We start from the raw sequence: 18594 nt of genomic DNA on the forward strand, positions 1-18594 counted from the left end.
ACATTGTTTCTGGCTTTTTTGTACTCAACAATATGCGTGTTGTTGTGTATGTTCTATTGCTGTGTCACATTTCATTGTACAACTCTACCTCCATGTTTTTACCCATTGTATAAAGAGCATTTGGGTTGTTTCTGGTACTGCCATGAGTATTCTTACATATGACTTTTGGGGAACATAGGTAGATCCTGACTGCTTTCTTGTTGCAAGAAATGGAGCCTTGCCATTGTCTGCTCTTCTGTCTTTTCTCTTAGGGTTTAAAACTGCAGTTAGTATTTACTAAGGTAATGGCAGCAATACTTGTTTTTGTAGAAAGTGACTATGTCTCTCATGTTGTATATATTTTCTTTCTTTTTTTTAGGTGGTAATTTTTTTGGAATTTATTAATTTGTGTTTAAAAAGAACTGCTGAGGGAGTCAGAATAAGTTTTAGTGTATTTTATAGGCAACTTTCAGAAAAATAAATAAATAAAATGAACTGCAGTAAAAGGTTCACAGTAATCATCTGAACAGGTAGGAAAATACAGTTGACACTACTGAAACAGTACCAAAATAATTCCAGGACATACATTTACTCCACAAAGCAAAACCTCTTAGATGCTGTCATTGATGTGAACACTTAACTGCTTCTTACTTTTCTAAACACATGGTGGTATAATTAATGATATTTAATCACTTCTGTTCTTTCATATATATAAATACATATATATTAGATACCATTAAAAACTAATATATCTTCTCCTTAAATGTTTCTTACAGATACAACTTTAATATTTTCATTCAATAGTAGTGTAGTTTAAGAGATTTTTTTCATTCACAAGTTAAATGACAATCCACACAAAGGAAATGATAAGTGATAGACTCGTGGTGCAAGTAAAGAGTCTGGGAATGCAGCAATGGACATTTCTAAAATACAAAAAAATATAAAATTCTTAGGAGGTACAACAAAAGCTTTACTAAGCAGATAGACACAGAACTAGAATGTTTGATAATTTTACTGGTGATATCAATGGGACTCTAGATGTTTTCAAACTGAAATTTGAACTCTCATTTTAGTCTTTGTATTCTGCTTTTTCCATTTCATTAATGACACAAACATGATTCAAATCCCCGAAATATTCATTATAGTGATAACCTACAGATCACAGTTAAAACACTTTCAGATTTACTGATGGGAAGGTCTTATGATTCATGGCTTACATCCTGTCCCCAGGTAAAATATCTTATAATTTTCTCAAACTGTTGATGTATTGATTAATACATAACCTACTGACATGGAAAAGGACACTTACTTGTTTCTAAATCATGAAGTTTTACTGAGTGTAAACTTCATGATTCTATGTGAATGTCCTCCATTCCACATAGAACATTTTAGCTTATGTGTTGTCATGTGTAACCAGTGAACGTAACCTCTGAATTATACCTTCTGATAAAAAAAAATTATACCTTCTGATATGAGGAGCCCCCTCCTCTTAAACTTTCTTATTAAAACATTTCAAGTTGTTGGTCTGGGTGCTGTGGCTCATGCCTCTAATCCCAGCATTTTGGAAGGCTGAGGCAGGCAGATAGCTTGAGGTCAGGAGTTCAAGATGAGCCTGGCCAACATGGTGAAACCCCATCACCACTAAATACAAAAGTTAGCTGGGCATTAGCCAGGTGTGGTGGTGTGTACCTGTAATCCCAGCTACTCAGGAGGCTGAGGCATGAGAATTGCTTGAACCCAGAAGGTGGAGGTTGCAGTGACCCAAGATCGCACCACTGTACTCCAGCCTGGGTAACAGAGCAAGACCCTGTTTCCAAATAAATAAATAAATAAATAAAGCCAAGTTGTAACAGACTTCAGAGTGTCCTTTGTTGGTGTGACTTCCTGGGTTGATCTACACATTTGGCTTCCAATAAACCTTAATCATATTATTTCTGCCTTAACAGCCTTAATTTTGGTCAACAAAATGGTGTCATGGGCAGGATTTTGGAATGACCTCCCTGGACCACCCAGCCAATTTCCAACCTTTGTGCAGGTAACAGAAATGAACTCATTGCATTTCCAAACTTGGATTCCCTTGCTGGATGCTACAGATGAGTTCTTCCCAAAATTAATGAACGTCCTGTCTTAGCCAAAGCCCTGGTTTATTGAAGCTAGTCTCCTGTTTGGCTAGGAAGTACAATGACTCTCCTGGAATGAGAGTTACTGCTACGAATTCAACCTAAGGGTTTTTGTTGAATTCTAAGACAGGCTAAAATGGTCTATAAATTGTTTTCCAGGAGGCTTGGGGCAAGATACCTTTTCCTTAATGGTCACATGAGGACACTTTTGCTCCACTACATAGCTTGTCTCACTCAAAACAACCAAAATGGAAAATGGGTCATCTAAGACTGAGGATGCACCAGCTGGGTTTACATAAAATATATGCGGTCCTTCTACTTAAATAAGTGGACTAACCTAACCTGGGATGGTTATAAGCAGTAATAGCCAGAGTGGGGATCTTTTAGACATGCCTAAAACAACTTCTTTACATACAAAATTGAAAAAAAAATTGGTTTTAGAACAACACAAATTAAATGTGAGACTTATTTCCAATAGCACCCAAAAGCCTCTAAACTTCCAACTGTTCCCCCTCCTTCTACCTATTATCTAAACTCATTCCTTTCTGCTTATTCCCTTGGCTCCTATACACCTCTTAGGCAGAAACTTTGAACTTTCACAATGCACACATTTTCTTCTCTGAAAATGCACACATTTTGTTCTCTGAAAATGCACACATTTTCTTCTTCTCATTTAAATTTAAAACAAAATGAACAAAGAGAACAAAAATCTCTTGTCAAACTGTAACTGCCAGTGTTGGAAAAATGGCCTGGTGGGAGATGATTGGATCACGGGGGTGGACCCTCTCCTTCCTGTTCTCGTGATAGTGAGTGAGTTCTCACAATATCTGGTTGTTTAAAAGTGTGTAGTACCTCTTCCTTCTTTTTCTTCCTCCTGCTCCGGCTATGTAAGATATGCCTCCCTCCTTTTCCCTGTTCGCCATGATTGTAAGTTTCCTGAGGCCTTCCCAGCCAAGCTTCCTGTAAAGCTTGTGAAACTGTGAGTCAATTAAACCTCTTTTCTTTATAAATTACCCAATCTCAAGTAGTTCTTTATAGCAATGCAAGAATGGACTAATACAATATGCATTATGTTATATGTCATGTCTATATGGTACCAAGTTGGCTAGGTTCCTGTTATAATCCCAGCACTTTGGGAGGCCAAATGGGAGAATCACTTCAGCCCAAGAGTTTGACCCTAGCCTAGGCAAGATGGTGAGACCCTGTATCTACAAAATATTTAAAAATTAGCTGGGGGTGGTAGTGTGCAACTGTAGTGTCAACTACTCAGGAGGCTAAGGTAGGTAGATCTCTTGAGCCCAGGAGCTCAAACCTGCATTGAGCTATGATCACACCACTGCATTCCAGCCTGGGTGACAAAGCAAGACCCTGCCTCTAAAAACAATAATACTAATTAAATGAATGAATGAATAAATAAATAAATGCTCAGAAACTAGTAAGCCCAAATATTTTCCAGGTTCACATGACTTAAATCTTTACTAAACTAATTATAAAACTTTTGGTAAAATAAAAATATCTTTAAAATTGTTAACCTATATTTTTGCCTGGATTCATTAGTTAGACAGTTTTATGTTTGTCTCTGATAGATATTTTAAGGTGTCAGGGTTTAACATAAAAGTTACAAAATCATAAACCCAGAAGAAAACAAAATAATCTTTGTGTAATTTTTTGGTAGGTAAGACTTATTTAGTATTTTTGGTTTAATAAAAACAGCTGTATTTTGTAAGTCATTGACAACATGCCTACATATTTAAAGTTCTTACTTAAGTAAACACCTGATATTTACAGGCTATAAAATTGGTTAACAGAAAAATAAAATAATGACTAACTTTGTCTAATACCTCAGTTCTTATAAGTAAGCTAGTTAAATTATTAAATAAATTAAGTAAATATAAATGGAGCAAATGTTTATAAACTTTTAATGTAATTTTAAATCTTAGAGTTATGTTAAATTAAATAAGATACTCATTAAATGTCTGGGTCATTTCCAATTAAAAATTATGTTATAAGGAAATATGTTTCTAAAAATTATAAAATGGTTCTCATCTATAAATACCAGTATGTGATAGAGAAGTCAAGATTTCTTGCTTCCCAGGTTTTCACTAAAAATTTAAATTCTAATAGATAATATATATAATTTTTTATATAAAGTATACCAAAAATAGGATATGTTTTACATTAAAAAGTATACAAAATACATAGAAATGTGTTTTTTATTAAAAATAATTTTATCTACTTCAGAGGTTATGTAAAGGTTATTTATAAAACAAGATAGAACTAAACCAGTAAGTAGGAGAGAGAGAGATGTAGAAAAGTTATGGATATAAAGATATATTTTTTAATAAAAATAGTTTAAAAAGAGAATAATATTGTATGAAAAATATTATATGGTAACTTTTTGTTCTAAAATAAAACCACTGTTTATTTTAAAAAGTATAGGACAAAACAAAAAGTCCAAAAATGTGGTAAATAGTCTGTGTAAGCCACAACGATATGGCTCATAAAAAAGGAATTTATGAAAGAAATTTTGTACGTGATTAAGTTGACTATATAAAAGAAATTACTTAACAGTCTTTCTAAATATCAAATGAACTTTGATATTAAAAATACACTAATACAAAACTGAAAATCTTAGTCTCATGTTAGAACAACAAGATTTTCTCAAAGTTTTGATTCACTCTTAATAAAATTACAAAGAGTTTTGATTTTTTTTTTTTTTTTTAAGACAGGGTCTCTCTCTGTTACCCAGCCTGGAGTGCAGTGGTGCAATCTCAGCCCACCGCAACCTCCACTTCCTGGGCTCAAGCTATCCTCCCAACTCCTGAGTTGCTGAGACCACAGTTCTGACCCACCACACCTGGCTAATTTTTAAATTTTTTGTAGAGATGGGGTTTTACTATGTCACCACAGCTGGTCTCAAACTCCTGGTTCAAGTGATCTGCCTGCCTCAGCCTCCCAAATTGCTGGGATTACAGGTGTGAGCCACTGTGCCTGGCCATTCACTTTTTAATTCTACATGTATCATTGCCTTCTGTTTCTTTTTCCTGTAAAAAGGTTTATCTTTTTATTGGATGAAAGGATAACTCTCTTCTTCAAACTTTTTGTAAACTCCTATAATGTTTTCTCTGGTTCTAACTTTACTATCATGGCCCGACACTACATGTTTTATTTTAAAGCTCTAAAAAACAATGTTTTCCTTTAGCATAACTTGATTCTATACCTTTGGCTTTTCTTGTTATGTCTAAATAGTTCAATGTAATAAGGAAATCTCCTATGTTGTTACTAAGAGCCATACATTTTCCTGCTGAAGGTACCAGGTTTGTTATTTTCATTCCTCTATAATACAGTGTTCACTCATAACCCTGCACACACTTTTTCTGTGTCTGATTAAATTCGAGTACCCTTTTCATCATATTTGACTTCCAGATTATCTAAACGCACTTCCCAGAAGGAAAAACAATCACAGTACCGGAAGTTTTTCTTTACCTTTTGGTAACTGGCCTAAAAAACAAAGATTTGGTGTTTTCTCAAGATAATTCCTGTGTTGTTTTTTTAAAAGATTTTTGAATCCTTAAGAAAACTGAGTCTTAAAAAAGTGAAAGTTTTTGCAAACATGTAACTTTCTATATTGCTTTTAAGGTCCCTTTGACTGTTACTCTCATCAAATCAATAACTATTTTACAATGACCTGTGATTCTGTTTTAAACAAATGGTTTAAACATTTGAACATCTTTGATGGTTTTCCCCAGGATCCAAATCCTAAATTAAATCTTCTTGGCCTAAAATTAACTTTGAGATTTTCTAGCTGGGCCCCTGGAAAGCCTCCAAAAATGTCTCATCTTGTAAAAATATTAAATGGTTAGATTTGGTTAAATTTTATGGGAGACATTGTCAAATGCTAAATGATACCAGATCTTCTTTCAGTTAGATTTATGGGTATGTTATTGATGTAAATATTCCAAAAATTATATAAGTTCATAAAAATATAATGTGTCATTAGTCATAATTTCAATTGTTATGTTAACTCTTTTCTAAAGTTATATTTATATGGATCTGTTATTAATGTGAATATTCTAAAGATAATATAAACTTTGTAAAAGTCTGGTGATTCTGATGTGACACTGTCAGTAATAATTCTGGTTATTATCTTAAAATGCTACATGTAATAAAAATAACTAAATTTTCTTGTCAGTTGGAAACTTTTATCACATTTTATCATGACTCTTCTAAGTTTTTGTCATTTACAGTTATTGTTATAAATTTTTCTCTAAAACTTTAATTATAATCTAAAACTGCTTTCCATGGAAAAACTCTAATAAATACTCTTAAACACAGATTTCTAATAATTTTAAGATAAATGGACTAAATAAATACTTCCATAGCTCTAATAAAAACTGATACATAAAGATTACCAACACAGGCCAGGCACAGTGGCTCACACTTGTAATCCCAGCACTTTGGGAGGCCAACGTGGGTAGATCACTTGAGTTCAGGAGTTTGAGACCATCCTGGCCACCATGGCGAAATGCTGTTTCTACTAAAAATACAAAAATTAGCTGGGTGTGGTGGCACATGCCTGTAATCCCAGCTACTCAGGAGGCTAAGGCATGAGAATCACTTGAACCCGGGAGGCAGAGGTTGCAGAGAGCCGAGATCCTGCCACTGTACTCCAGCCTGGGCAACAGAGTGAGACTCTGCCAAAAAAAATTTAAAAATTCCAACACAGCATTAAACAGAGCAAAAATTACATGGGACTGAATTAATGGAGAACTAAAATCATTTTTATTACTTTTGTTGAAAACATTGCTAATTATTTTTATATTCTGTTTTCCAAAGTAAAAAAAAATTCTTCTCCCTTATACTACTTATATCTTAGAACAATTGAGTGAAGTATACATTTGTAAACAAAAATAACATTTACCTTTCTCTTAAGCTAACTAACTGTTCCAGAATTTAAAAACTTTTCTTCATTGGCTAAGGCCAAAATAATGGTCACCCAGTGTATTAGTCCATTCTCCCACTGCTATAAATATGCCACCCAAGACTGGGTAATTTATAAATAAAGGAGGTTTAATTGACTCACAGTTCTGGTTGGCTGGGGAGGCCTCAGGAAACTTACAATCATGGCAGAAGGGAAAGCAGGCACATCTTACATGGCAGCAGGTGACAGTGAGCATGTGACCGAAGCAAAGGTGGAAGAGCCCCTTATAAAACCATCAGATCTTGTGGGAGCTCACTCACTATCACAAGAGCAGCATGGGGGAAACAACCTCCATGATTTAATCACCTTCCTTCAGGCCTCTCCCTTGACACCTAAGGATTACAATTCAAGATGAGATTTGGGTGGGGACAGAAACCTAATCATATCACCCAGTGACTGGAGATGATTCATTATCCAGAAAAACAACATGTTTTTCTCATATTATGACCTACCAAATGCTGCTAACAATGTGGTCCACCTATAATAACAAGTTCTCTTCCTTCACTGAGAGACATGACTTCCTGGAAATGAGCCTTTTCAGCACTGGGGGATAAAGAATGTCTATCACTCTAAACAGAGACGAATCTTCCATGTTTTCATGTATCAGAAGGGGGAAATGATAACCTACAGATCACAAATTAATGGCCTGGGGAAGGTCTAATGCTTCATTGCTTACATCGTGTCCCTAAGTAAAAAAGTCTTATTGTGAGTCACTCAAATCTTATCATGAGTTCCTCAAACTGTTGATGTACTGATTAATATGTACAGGACTACTGATAATAAGAGGACACTGATTTGTTTCAAAATCATGAAGTTATATTGATTGTCTTACACATAGAACATTTTTGCCTTTATGTTGTAACGTGTAGCCAATGATTGAAACCTCTGTATTGTATCCTCCAGTGAAAAAAGGCAATTCTAATGTGAGAAGTCCCCTTCCCTTCTCCTAAACTTTCTTATAGAAGCATTCTAACTTGTAAACAAACTTTGGAATATGCTCAACTTTTTCGGTGTATCTTCCCGGGTTGATCCTCACATTTGGCTTCCAATAAACCTTAATCAAATTATTTCTGCCTCGACAGCCTTAATTTTGGTTGACAATAGAAAAGGGCATATCCTGCAACAAGTTTGTCTGGAATTTCAAATCCAACAAAGTCTGGCCTATTTCTAACACTCTAAGGGGTGCTTTCTCACTAGCAAGCTTGCAAACCTTGACCATTTTTAGATTATACTACTTGACCCAGAAGGCAAGGTTTGCATTGTTTTGCCAGTGTCAATTACATCTTCAAAAATCAAGACATTCTTTCTAGTTAAAGTTGAAAGATCATCACCACCAATTACCTTTATGTCCCCTGTTGACTGGTCATTACAGTAGCTCCTTGCTCTTTATTGGCTCTATCATAGGAATGGCTCTATGACTATTTCTATTCAGGTACTTTGATGTTATCTAGTAGGTCAGCAAAAAACATACAGCCACCCTTGATCAAACAGAAGGCTACAATGTGAGAGCTCCTATCTCTTTCATCACATCTCAGGCAAGTCGTTTGGTCCTGTTCACAATCAGTCCATGAGGAATAAAACCTTTTGCAAATCTTCAGTGTAATGATGAGGTATATGATGTAAATCTAGGTCATAACCTGGTTCATCATCACTAATCATGATGCTGGGGCTGTGGGTAACAATAATGGACTTTATTTCTTATTTTTGTCTAATATCTATTGACCGTTTTTATAATGCTTCATGTAATAGGACTGCTAATAATGGGTTAGTTCAATTCAGTATATTATAAATCTTAAAATGCTTCCTTCATTAAGTAAAATAAAGACTTCCCTATATATGTATTATTTATTTGACCCAAAACATTTTATCAGCATTGCCTCAGGATATGAGGTAAATCCTGGCTTCTTGGGCATCATTTAAAATAGATATAGATGGATAGAGCTTAATATCTGTTGATAATTCTAGTGACCTGGCTCTACTTATAATTTAGAAAGCAGAGCGTTTTTACAATTTAGATCCTCATTTGACAATGAGTTCTTCTATCTGAACAGGAGACATAGCTATTGGAGCCAGGAGGACTAAATACAGGTGAATATAGGGTGAGCAGGCATTATTTAATGAGTGTATTTGTTAATTAAGGCCAAGTTAAAGCAGAAACCAGTTTATCATGAGCACTGTCATGGCTAGCAATTCAATAGACTCTGTAACAGATCCTTGACCAATGACAAGGGACTGGCCACAAGAATCTGGGCAGTTGTTTGGGGTATGGCGACCTTGAGTGTGGGCCCTTTTAAAGTGGGACTTGAGGTCCTTATATGTACAGTTTGGCCCATGGGCACTTGACATGCATATATCTATATTCTTAATATTCTAATTTTTTTTTTTTTTTACAAAAAACATCTTGAAAGCAGAGATGATGCTACTGGTAATAGTTATTCCAACAGATTTTAGCCAATATTTAGTGAGCCCCTGCTGTGTACCAGGCACTGTGCAATGGGTGAGAGTGAAAATATCACCAAGATCCATCCACTGCCTTCAGAGAACCCAAAGTTATCATTGTTCTGCAGGGGCGAGTAGAGAAAGACAGGAAATTTGTTGGAGTAAAACATTTCTCCCAGTGGGCAATGGTTATAGATTAGCTCATGTAATCCTTTCAACAACCTGATGAGATACGATATTATTCCAATTTTACAACTAAGGAAGCATTAAGACACACTATGCCAGGGGTTGCAAGCTCAAATAAATCCAGGTATCAGGCGGGTAACCAAATTGAGATAACCAGGCCAAGTGTAAGATCACAGAAATTGATGGGGATTGTAGAAAGCTGCAGCAGGCATGTTTTACCCAAAGACATTCAAAGTCAAAGCAAACCAAAATAATAGCAGCTGTGTAGGACAAACAGAACAAGACTGTAAGCCAGATCAGGCAGCCAGCTTCTGATGTCTGCTCCATACCATCACAGTCTTCCTAATTCTTAGGATGGGAAGGAACGTTAAGGTTCCCTAACTTCTCCAGCTCCCAGTTCTCACTTCTTCACCCTCGAAGGATGAAATGGGGGAAATAAACATTGAAACTAAAACCATTTTAGATTAGTAGTAATGCCCCTTTCACAGCAAACAGACTGCAAAGCATGATAAAAAGTAACTGTGGTCAAAAATCATATGGCTTGAAATTTAAAAAATTCATCAGTGCACTAGAACAGAAATGATGGAAATTCTAAACTGTGTAAGAACTTTATAACATTCTAGAAACAGCATCACAATAGGGAAAAGAATGACTATTCAATCAGCATTTTGAAGAAATTGGATATCACTAGGGAAAAGAATGAACTTGGAGCTGTTCACTAGAATAGATTCATGATGAGTCAAGGAATGAACTATTTAAAAACAATCTGTCAAAAATAAGCTTGAAATACACAAATTAGCATAATCAAATACTACTGAGGACCATCATATGGCAGCTTGAATGTCCGAATTTCTGTGTTGCATGACTCCAAGGGTACCACTATTCATGAACAGAAATCAATGGGAGTAGAAAACGCTGTAAGATACATAGTAAAGAGAAAGGGGAAAGATTGGGGAAATTTTATATCTAAAGAAGTGTGAAGGCTTGATGGAAATATATAATGTTACTATTTGTTTTCCACTTTGTAGTAAAAAATGAATAGGTGTCTTGTTGCTGATGGTAAAAACAAAGTACCTCATCACATGATAAAATGTCCACCCTTGCTGCTAATTTAAAAAGGCAAATAACTCAGAAGTACCATTATATCTCCATTAAAGTAACCAAATAGTGATAATATCCAATGATGACAAGTCTGTGAAGAAATAGGTTCATGAGAAATCATGTATCAGCCTAGTCTGTTTGGAGGTCAATGTAATGATCTCTTTCAAGGTGTTTATATATTTTGACAAAAGCATTCTTGCTGCCATAAGGAAACATTTTATGTATGTAAGTATGCATGTATTTGAGATGAATTCTTGCTCTGTAGCCCAGGCTGGAGTGCAGTGGCGCAATCTCAGCTCACTGCAACCTCCATCTCCCAGGTTCAAGCAATTCTCCTGCCTCAGCCTCCTGAGTAGCTAGGGCTACAGGCACATGACATCATGCCTGGCTAATTTTTTGTATTTTTAGTAGAGATGGGGTTTCACCATGTTGGCCAGGCACGTCTTGAAGTCCTGACCTCAAGTGATCCACCTGCCTCAGCCTCCCAAAGGAAACATTTATTTATTAATGCCGAATATGGTTATAATACAACCAATTGTAAAAATATAAAGAAAAAATAAATAAACATGTATATAGCTGCTAAAAATAACAAGTGTTGTTGATGTAAAGTAAAATCAAAATGTGGAATAGTGTTCTCTGGTGACTACTACGATATAAATCTATGCATGTACATTAATAGACAATAGAACTCTGAATGATATAAAGCATTAGTTCAGTTTACAGAGCTCTTGCTAGTAACCAGGAGGTCTGGTAGTTTCTTAGAAACAGAAAAATGACATAGTCATATACTGTGATAAGAGCACAGGCATTTTCAAAGTGGTAAGTGCTACCAAAATAAATATAAGAGCTAGAAATGTAGGGTGTGGTTAATATGTAACAAGCACTATCCTAAGCACTTTGCATATATCTTGAGTGATTATCCTGATGACCTTGTGTAGTTGAGACTATTATTATTCCATTTTACAGATGAGGAAACTAAGATATGCAAGGTCAGGTTCTGTGCAGGGTCAAGTGGCTATGATAGAGATAAGCCAAAGGTCCTGTGGGAGCTCCAAGGTGGGACAGCTGATCCAAGCTGAGAAGGATTGGAGGTGTTTCCAGAGAAGGTGACACCTGCTCTGAGTCAGGCAGGACGGGAAGGAGTTAGATGAGCCAAGAGCATTCCCAGCAGGGGAATCAGATGAGTAAAGACAAATAAATGAGAAACAGCATAATACCATGTATCCAAGAACTACTGGCAGATTATATTGCTGCAATGTAAAGTTTCACAGAGAGAGTTGCAGATTTCAGATGTGGGCAGGGATCAAATCTGTAGGGACTTACTTGCCATGCTGAAAGCTCTAGGCTTAGTCTTGCTGAATTTAGCTTTAATGGTAGAAGGAAGAAGGACAGCATTTATTGTTCACTACTATGAGACACATCCTGATTTAGGTGCTTGACATGGTTTATTTCAATATATTTTCTTCTTTCTGTAAAGTTTCCTCTATTAATAAAATAAAAAATAAGGATCACAGTCTATTTTAATCAAGCAAAGACTCTATGGACAACCTATCCTGTTTTATATTGACACTACAAAGAAGATGCTGCCAGAATTAATGTTATAAAGAAGTACTATTTTTAATGAGAAAGTGATGAGAATAATATTCATACATTATTTATACCAGATAAAAGCTTTATATTGTATTGTTAATCTTAAAATGACAGAACCAATGAACTAGATACCAATTTATTAGAACCACAAATTATCTCAATCTTGTCCTATAATTCCATTTTTAAGAAAAATAAGAAAAAGACAAGAAAACAGTTGATATCAGAGATATAGTAGGAGAGAAATAACTTCTAGGTCAAGAACTGAGCTCAGTGAATATTCATCCTAGTCTTCATCTCTACCCTACAGAGCATACTATAAGGCCTGGTCCTAGACTGAAACCATTCGTCCTTTAGGACGGTGATTATTGGTTAAGTTCATTATGTGAGGACATTTAACAGACACCACAAATGATTTTTCTTTGTTCAAATAAGGGATTCATTTATTTACTTAAAAAATATTTATTGTGTGCTTAACTCTGTACCTGGCCTTTCTAGGAGTTGAGGTTTCCTTCAGAAGAAGAAAGTTTTGTTTTGAGACAAAGTACGGAGTGTATCAGATAGACAAGTGGAAGGAAATGCATTCCAGGCTGGGGGATCTTCAACCCCCATGTTGAAAAGCCCCTAAGCCCCACTGTACATGGTGGGTTTGGAAACATACAAAGAGTGCTTCATGGTGGAGGATAAAGTTGGAGAGGTGTGAGGCTGGTTAGGTCCTCAGGGGCTGGATTAGGAAGGTTAGGTCCTCAGGGGCTGGATTAGGTCATTTATGGCACAAAGAAGGCTGAAGGAGGTGGATCATCACCAGATTTGTGTAAGAGAAAGATTACTCAGGAGCAGCACGGAGCCATGATGGAGGGGACTGGAGGGGCCATGAGACCAATGAAGACATGGGGGCCATCTCCACACATGAGATAATGGCTGTCCTGATCAGCGGCTGTTGCAGTAAAGAGGAATGGAGCCAGAACTGTCAAAGGAGCTAGCAACAGTGAATCTGGCAGAAATTAAGGGGAGGGCATGTAAGAGGAAGCCAGGTTTCCAGCCTAGGCTCCTGGCGGTGGTACCCATCACTAAGATGGACACAGGAGGAGCAGGTTTGGGAACTGAGATACTAATTTAGGTAACATGAGCCTCAATGTCACTCTTTGATAACCCCAGTGCTAGTGTTACTCATGCCAGTCTTTGGTGGTGGAACAATTCAAGTCAGACCAATTCTTGATGCGATATGAAGGAGTCACATCTCAAGGCCCCACTTTCCAATTTTTTCTAACGAGTAAAAATGGTGCCCATTCACTTTTTTCTTTTTTAATTACACAACTTATACATGACTATATGCTTGTTGGAAAAATTCAAGTAATGTAATTTACCCTTGCTTGGTTTATTAAATTAGAAATTCTCAAACTTTTGAACTCAGGACCTCTTTATACACTTAAAAATTACTGGAGACCCCAAAGAACTTAATTTATTTACAGCTATTGATATTTACCACATTAGAAGCTAAAATTGAGAAGTTTAAAAAATACTTATTAATTTATTTTAAAAGAAGAATAATGTTAACATAAAACCCATTAAATGTTAACATAACTAACATTTTTTATTTTATTTTTATTTTTTCCTTTCTTTTTTATTATACTTTAAGTTCTGGGGTACATGTGCAGAACGTGCAGTTGTGTTACACATGTATACACATGCCATGGTGGTTTGCTGTACCCATCAACCGATCACCAACATTAGATACTTCTCCTAATATTATCCCTCCCCCAGCCCCCCATCCCCCAACAGGCCCCAGTATGTGATGTTTCCCTCCCTGTGTCCATGTGTTCTCATTGTTCAGCTCCCACTTATGAGTGAGAACATACAGTGTTTGGTTTTCTGTTCCTGTGATAGTTTGCTGAGAATGATGGTTTTCAGCTTTATCCATGTTCCTGCAAAGGACATGAACTCATCCTTTTTTATGGCTGTGTAGTATTCCATGGTGTATATGTGCCACATTTTCTTAACCCAGTCTATCATGGATGGGCATTTGGGTTGGTTCCAAGTCTTTGCTATTCTGAACAGTGCTGCAATAAACATATGTGTGCATGTGTCTACAGTAGAATGACTTATAATCCTTATAATATGACTTATATTAATCCTTATAATATGACTTATAAAATGACTTATAATCCTTTGGGTATATACCCAGTAATGGGATTGCTGGGTCAAATGGTATTTCTGGTTCTAGATCCTTGAGAAATCACCACACTGTATTCCACAACGGTTGAACTAATTTACACTCCCACCAACAGGGTAAAAGTATTCCTATTTGTCCACATCCTCTCCAGCATCTCTTTCCTGACTTTTTAATGATCACCATTCTAACTGGTGTGAGATGGTATCTCACTATAGTTTTGATTTGCATTTCTCTAATGACCAGTGATGATGAGCATTTTTTCATGTGTCTGTTGGCTGCATAAATGTCTTCTTTTGAGAAGTGTCTGTTCATATCCTTTGCCCACTTGTTGATGGGGTTGTTTGTTTTTTTATTTTCTTGTAAATGTGTTTAAGTTCTTTATAGATTCTGTATATTAGCCCTTTGGCAGATGGATAGATTGCAAAAATTTTCTCCCATTCTGTAGGTTGCCTGTTCACTCTGATGCTAGTTTCTTTTGCTGTGCAGAAGCTCTTTAGTTTAATTACATCCCATTTGTCAATTTTGGCTTTTGTTGCCATTGCTTTTGGTGTTTTAGACATGAAGTCTTTGCCCATGCCTATGTCCTGAATGGTATTGCCCAGGTTTTCTTCTAGGATTTTTATGGTCCTAGGTCTTATGTTTAAGTCTTTGATCCATCTTGAGTTAACTTTTGTACAAGGTGTTAGGAAGGGATCCAGTGTCAGTTTTCTGCATATGGCTAGCCAGTTTTCCCAACACCATTTATTAAATAGGGAATCATTTCCCCATTGCTTGTTTGTGTCAGGTTTGTCAAAGATCAGATGGTTGTACATAGGTGCTGTTATTTCTGAGGCCTCTGTTCTGTTCTGTTCCATTGGTCTATATATCTGTTTTGGTACCAGTACCATGCTGTTTTGGTTACTGTAGCCTTGTAATATAAATTGAAGTCAGGTAGCCTGATGCCTCCAGCTTTGTTCTTCTTGCCCGGGATGGTCTTGGATATGTGGGCTCTTTTTTGGTTCCATATGAAGTTTAAAGTAGTTTTTCCCAATACTGTGAAGAAAGTCAGTGGTAGCTTGATGGGGATAGCATTGAATCTGTAAATTACTTTGGGCAGTATGGCCATTTTCACGATATTGATTCTTCCTATCCATGAGCATGGAATGTTTTTCCATTTGTTTGTATCCTCTCTTATTTCCTTGAGCAGTGGTTTGTAGTTCTCTTTGAAGAGATCCTTCACATCCCTTTTAAGCTGTATTCCCTGTTCGAAGAAGACAGGATTGTATATTTAGATTGTATATGTAGTATATATATACACACACACACACAATATATACAGTTTGACTTCCTCTCTTCCTATTTGAATACTCTTTATTTCTTTCTCTTGCCTGATTGCCCTGGCCAGAACTGCCAATATTATGTTGAATAGGAGTGGTGAGAGAGGTCATCCTTGTCTTGTGGCAGTTTTCAAAGGGAATGCTTCCAGCTTTTGCCCATTCAGTATGATATTGGCTGTGGGTTTGTTATAAATAGCCCTTATTATTTTGAGATACGTTCCATCGATACCTAGTTTATTGAGAGTGTTTAGCATGAAGCGGTGTTGAATTTTGTTAAAGGCCTTTTCTGCATCTATGGAGATAATCATGTGGTTTTTGTTGGTTCTGTTTATATGCTGGATTATGTTTATTGATTTGCTTATGTTGAGCCAGCCTTGCATCCCAGGTATAAAGCCGACTTGATCATGGTGGATAAGCTTTTTGATGTGCTGCTGGATTCAGTTTGCCAGTATTTTGTTAAGGATATTTGCATCAATGTTCATCAGGGATATTGGTCTGAAATTTTCTTTTTTGTTGTGTCTCTGACAGGCTTTGGTATCAGCATGATGCTGGCCTCATAAAATGAGTTAGGGTGGAGTCCCTCTTTTTCTATTGTTTGGAATAGTTTCAGAAGGAATGGTACTGGCTCCTCTTTGTACCTCTGGTAGAATTCGGCTGTGAATTTGTCTGGTCCTAGACTTTTTTTGGTTGGTAGGCTATTAATTACTGCCTCAATTTCAGAACTTTTTATTTGTTTATTCAGGGATTCGATTTCTTCCTGGTTTAGACTTGGGAGAGTGTATGTGTACAGGAATTTATCCATTTCTTCTAGATTTTCTAGTTTATTTGTGTAGAGGTGTTTATTGCATTCTCTGATGGTAGTTTGTATTTCTGTGGGATCAGTGGTGATACCCCCATATCATTTTTTATTATGCCTATTTGATTCTTCTTTCTTTTCTTCTTTATTAGTCTGGCTAGCTGTCTATCTATTTTGTTGATCTTTTCAAAAAACCAGCTCCTGGATTCATTGATTTTTTGAAGGGCTTCTTGTGTCTCTATCTCCTTCAGTTCCTCTCTGATCTTAGTAATTTCTTGTCTTCAGCTAGATTTTGAATTTGTTTGCTGTTGCTTCTCTAGTTCTTTTAATGTTAGGGTGCCAATTTTAGATCTTTCCTTCTTTCTCTTGTGGGCATTTAGTGCTATAAATTTCCCTCTACACACTGCTTTAAATGTGTCCCAGAGATTCTAGTATGTTGTGTCTTCATTCTCATTGGTTTTAAAGAACATCTTTGTTTCTGCCTTCATTTTGTTATTTACTCAGTAGTCATTCAGGAACAGGTCAGACTAGAACGTCTCCAAGCTCTTTTCCTGCTCCAAAATTCTGTGCATTTATGAGCCTGCTTGTAGTACCTGTTCAGCACATATTTTTTGAATGAATGCATGAATAAATAAAGAATACATAATGCTGTTGAAAGGGCTTTTGCATTTAATGGAAAACTGGACTAGAATGCAGAGGTCAACAACTCACCTACCTGCAGGCCGGGTGCCCTGAACAAATGAAGCAGACTGATGTGAGACTGTGGACTGATAGGGTCTGCGATGAACTGGAGGGATCATAGTCTTATTAAGGAAATAAAATTCAGATTTTTTAAATTAGATACTACTTTAGACCAACAAAACAGGCTAAAGTTGGCCTGTGGGGTGTAAATTGGAACTTCTGAACTAGGTGGTTGCTTGGATTCCCTCTGACTTGTAGCAGAGTCTTACTGGTACCTCTTCCTGGAAGACCAGGTGCCTCATGCTCCCTCTGTTACTCCTTCCAGTCTTCACCTATTCATGGGAAAGCACCTAATAAACTCATCCATTGAAGGCAGCTGCAACCGATGAGACCAATGCCATGAGATACTTGCATTTTTACAGGGTTAGTCTTAAGCCAAAATTAGGAAGCTCTGACAGCAGAATTCAGGCATCAGGGATCAAGTCAGAGCAAGGAGCCTTGGCCATGCTCCAAAATCCATACTACATGTGTACGTGCCCAAACCTGGGAGCTGAAGCTCTACCTATAAAGCTCTTCTCTGTAGAATGGCTGCATGCTTTGATCGTCAGAAGCACTGCTTCTGGGAATCTATGTCCCAGGGAAGTCTCACCTAAGCATCTCCCACCTGGAGCCAGAGACCTCATTTCTAACAGGAATTCACCTCCTGCAGCTACCCACACCCAGAAATTTATCAGTTAATCAGCATCATTGATGCCATATAACAAGATTTCCCAAAGAGCTCTGCTCCTCAGGGTGGGATTTTTTAAAAAGTGCTGGTGAGTAACCTGGTACCTTCCCAGAAAACAGGTTGGGAGTCTGCAAACTCCTTCCTGGGTGCCCTGTCCAGCTCGTCTGCATTCTGCCAGCCTAGGTCACTGAGGTATACTAAGGACAGCCCTATTGAGCCATTACTAAAAGAACCATGGAAGGGTGGGAGAAAGAAGAGGAGCTCTTTCATCTTCAAAGAAGGGATGATCTAGAGTTTGGATTGACCTTCAACCAGCCAGTTCTAGAGAGCGCCCTGATTTGCCAAATGCCTCCACACAGACATCACGCTGAAAACTGCAGGCCTCAAACAAGAGAACTCACTTTATCTTTAAAACTTTTTCTCTAGTCACTAATGATAAGCGGAAATGGAGATGTCTCTACTAGTACAAATGACTGTGATTACAACCAAGGTCAATACAAAACAAGCT

The 18594-nt window shown here is 36.8% G+C and overlaps 1 pseudogene; it reads right to left on the reverse strand.

Annotated features, from left to right (window-relative positions):
- Positions 1-1048: 1048 nt before the first annotated feature.
- On the reverse strand, positions 1049-17478 carry LOC100438176 (hypoxanthine-guanine phosphoribosyltransferase-like; annotated as a pseudogene).
- Positions 17479-18594: the final 1116 nt, after the last annotated feature.

This window comes from Pongo abelii, chromosome 9 (genome assembly GCF_028885655.2).
Source record: "Pongo abelii isolate AG06213 chromosome 9, NHGRI_mPonAbe1-v2.0_pri, whole genome shotgun sequence".
Classification (NCBI taxonomy): Eukaryota; Metazoa; Chordata; class Mammalia; order Primates; family Hominidae; genus Pongo; species Pongo abelii.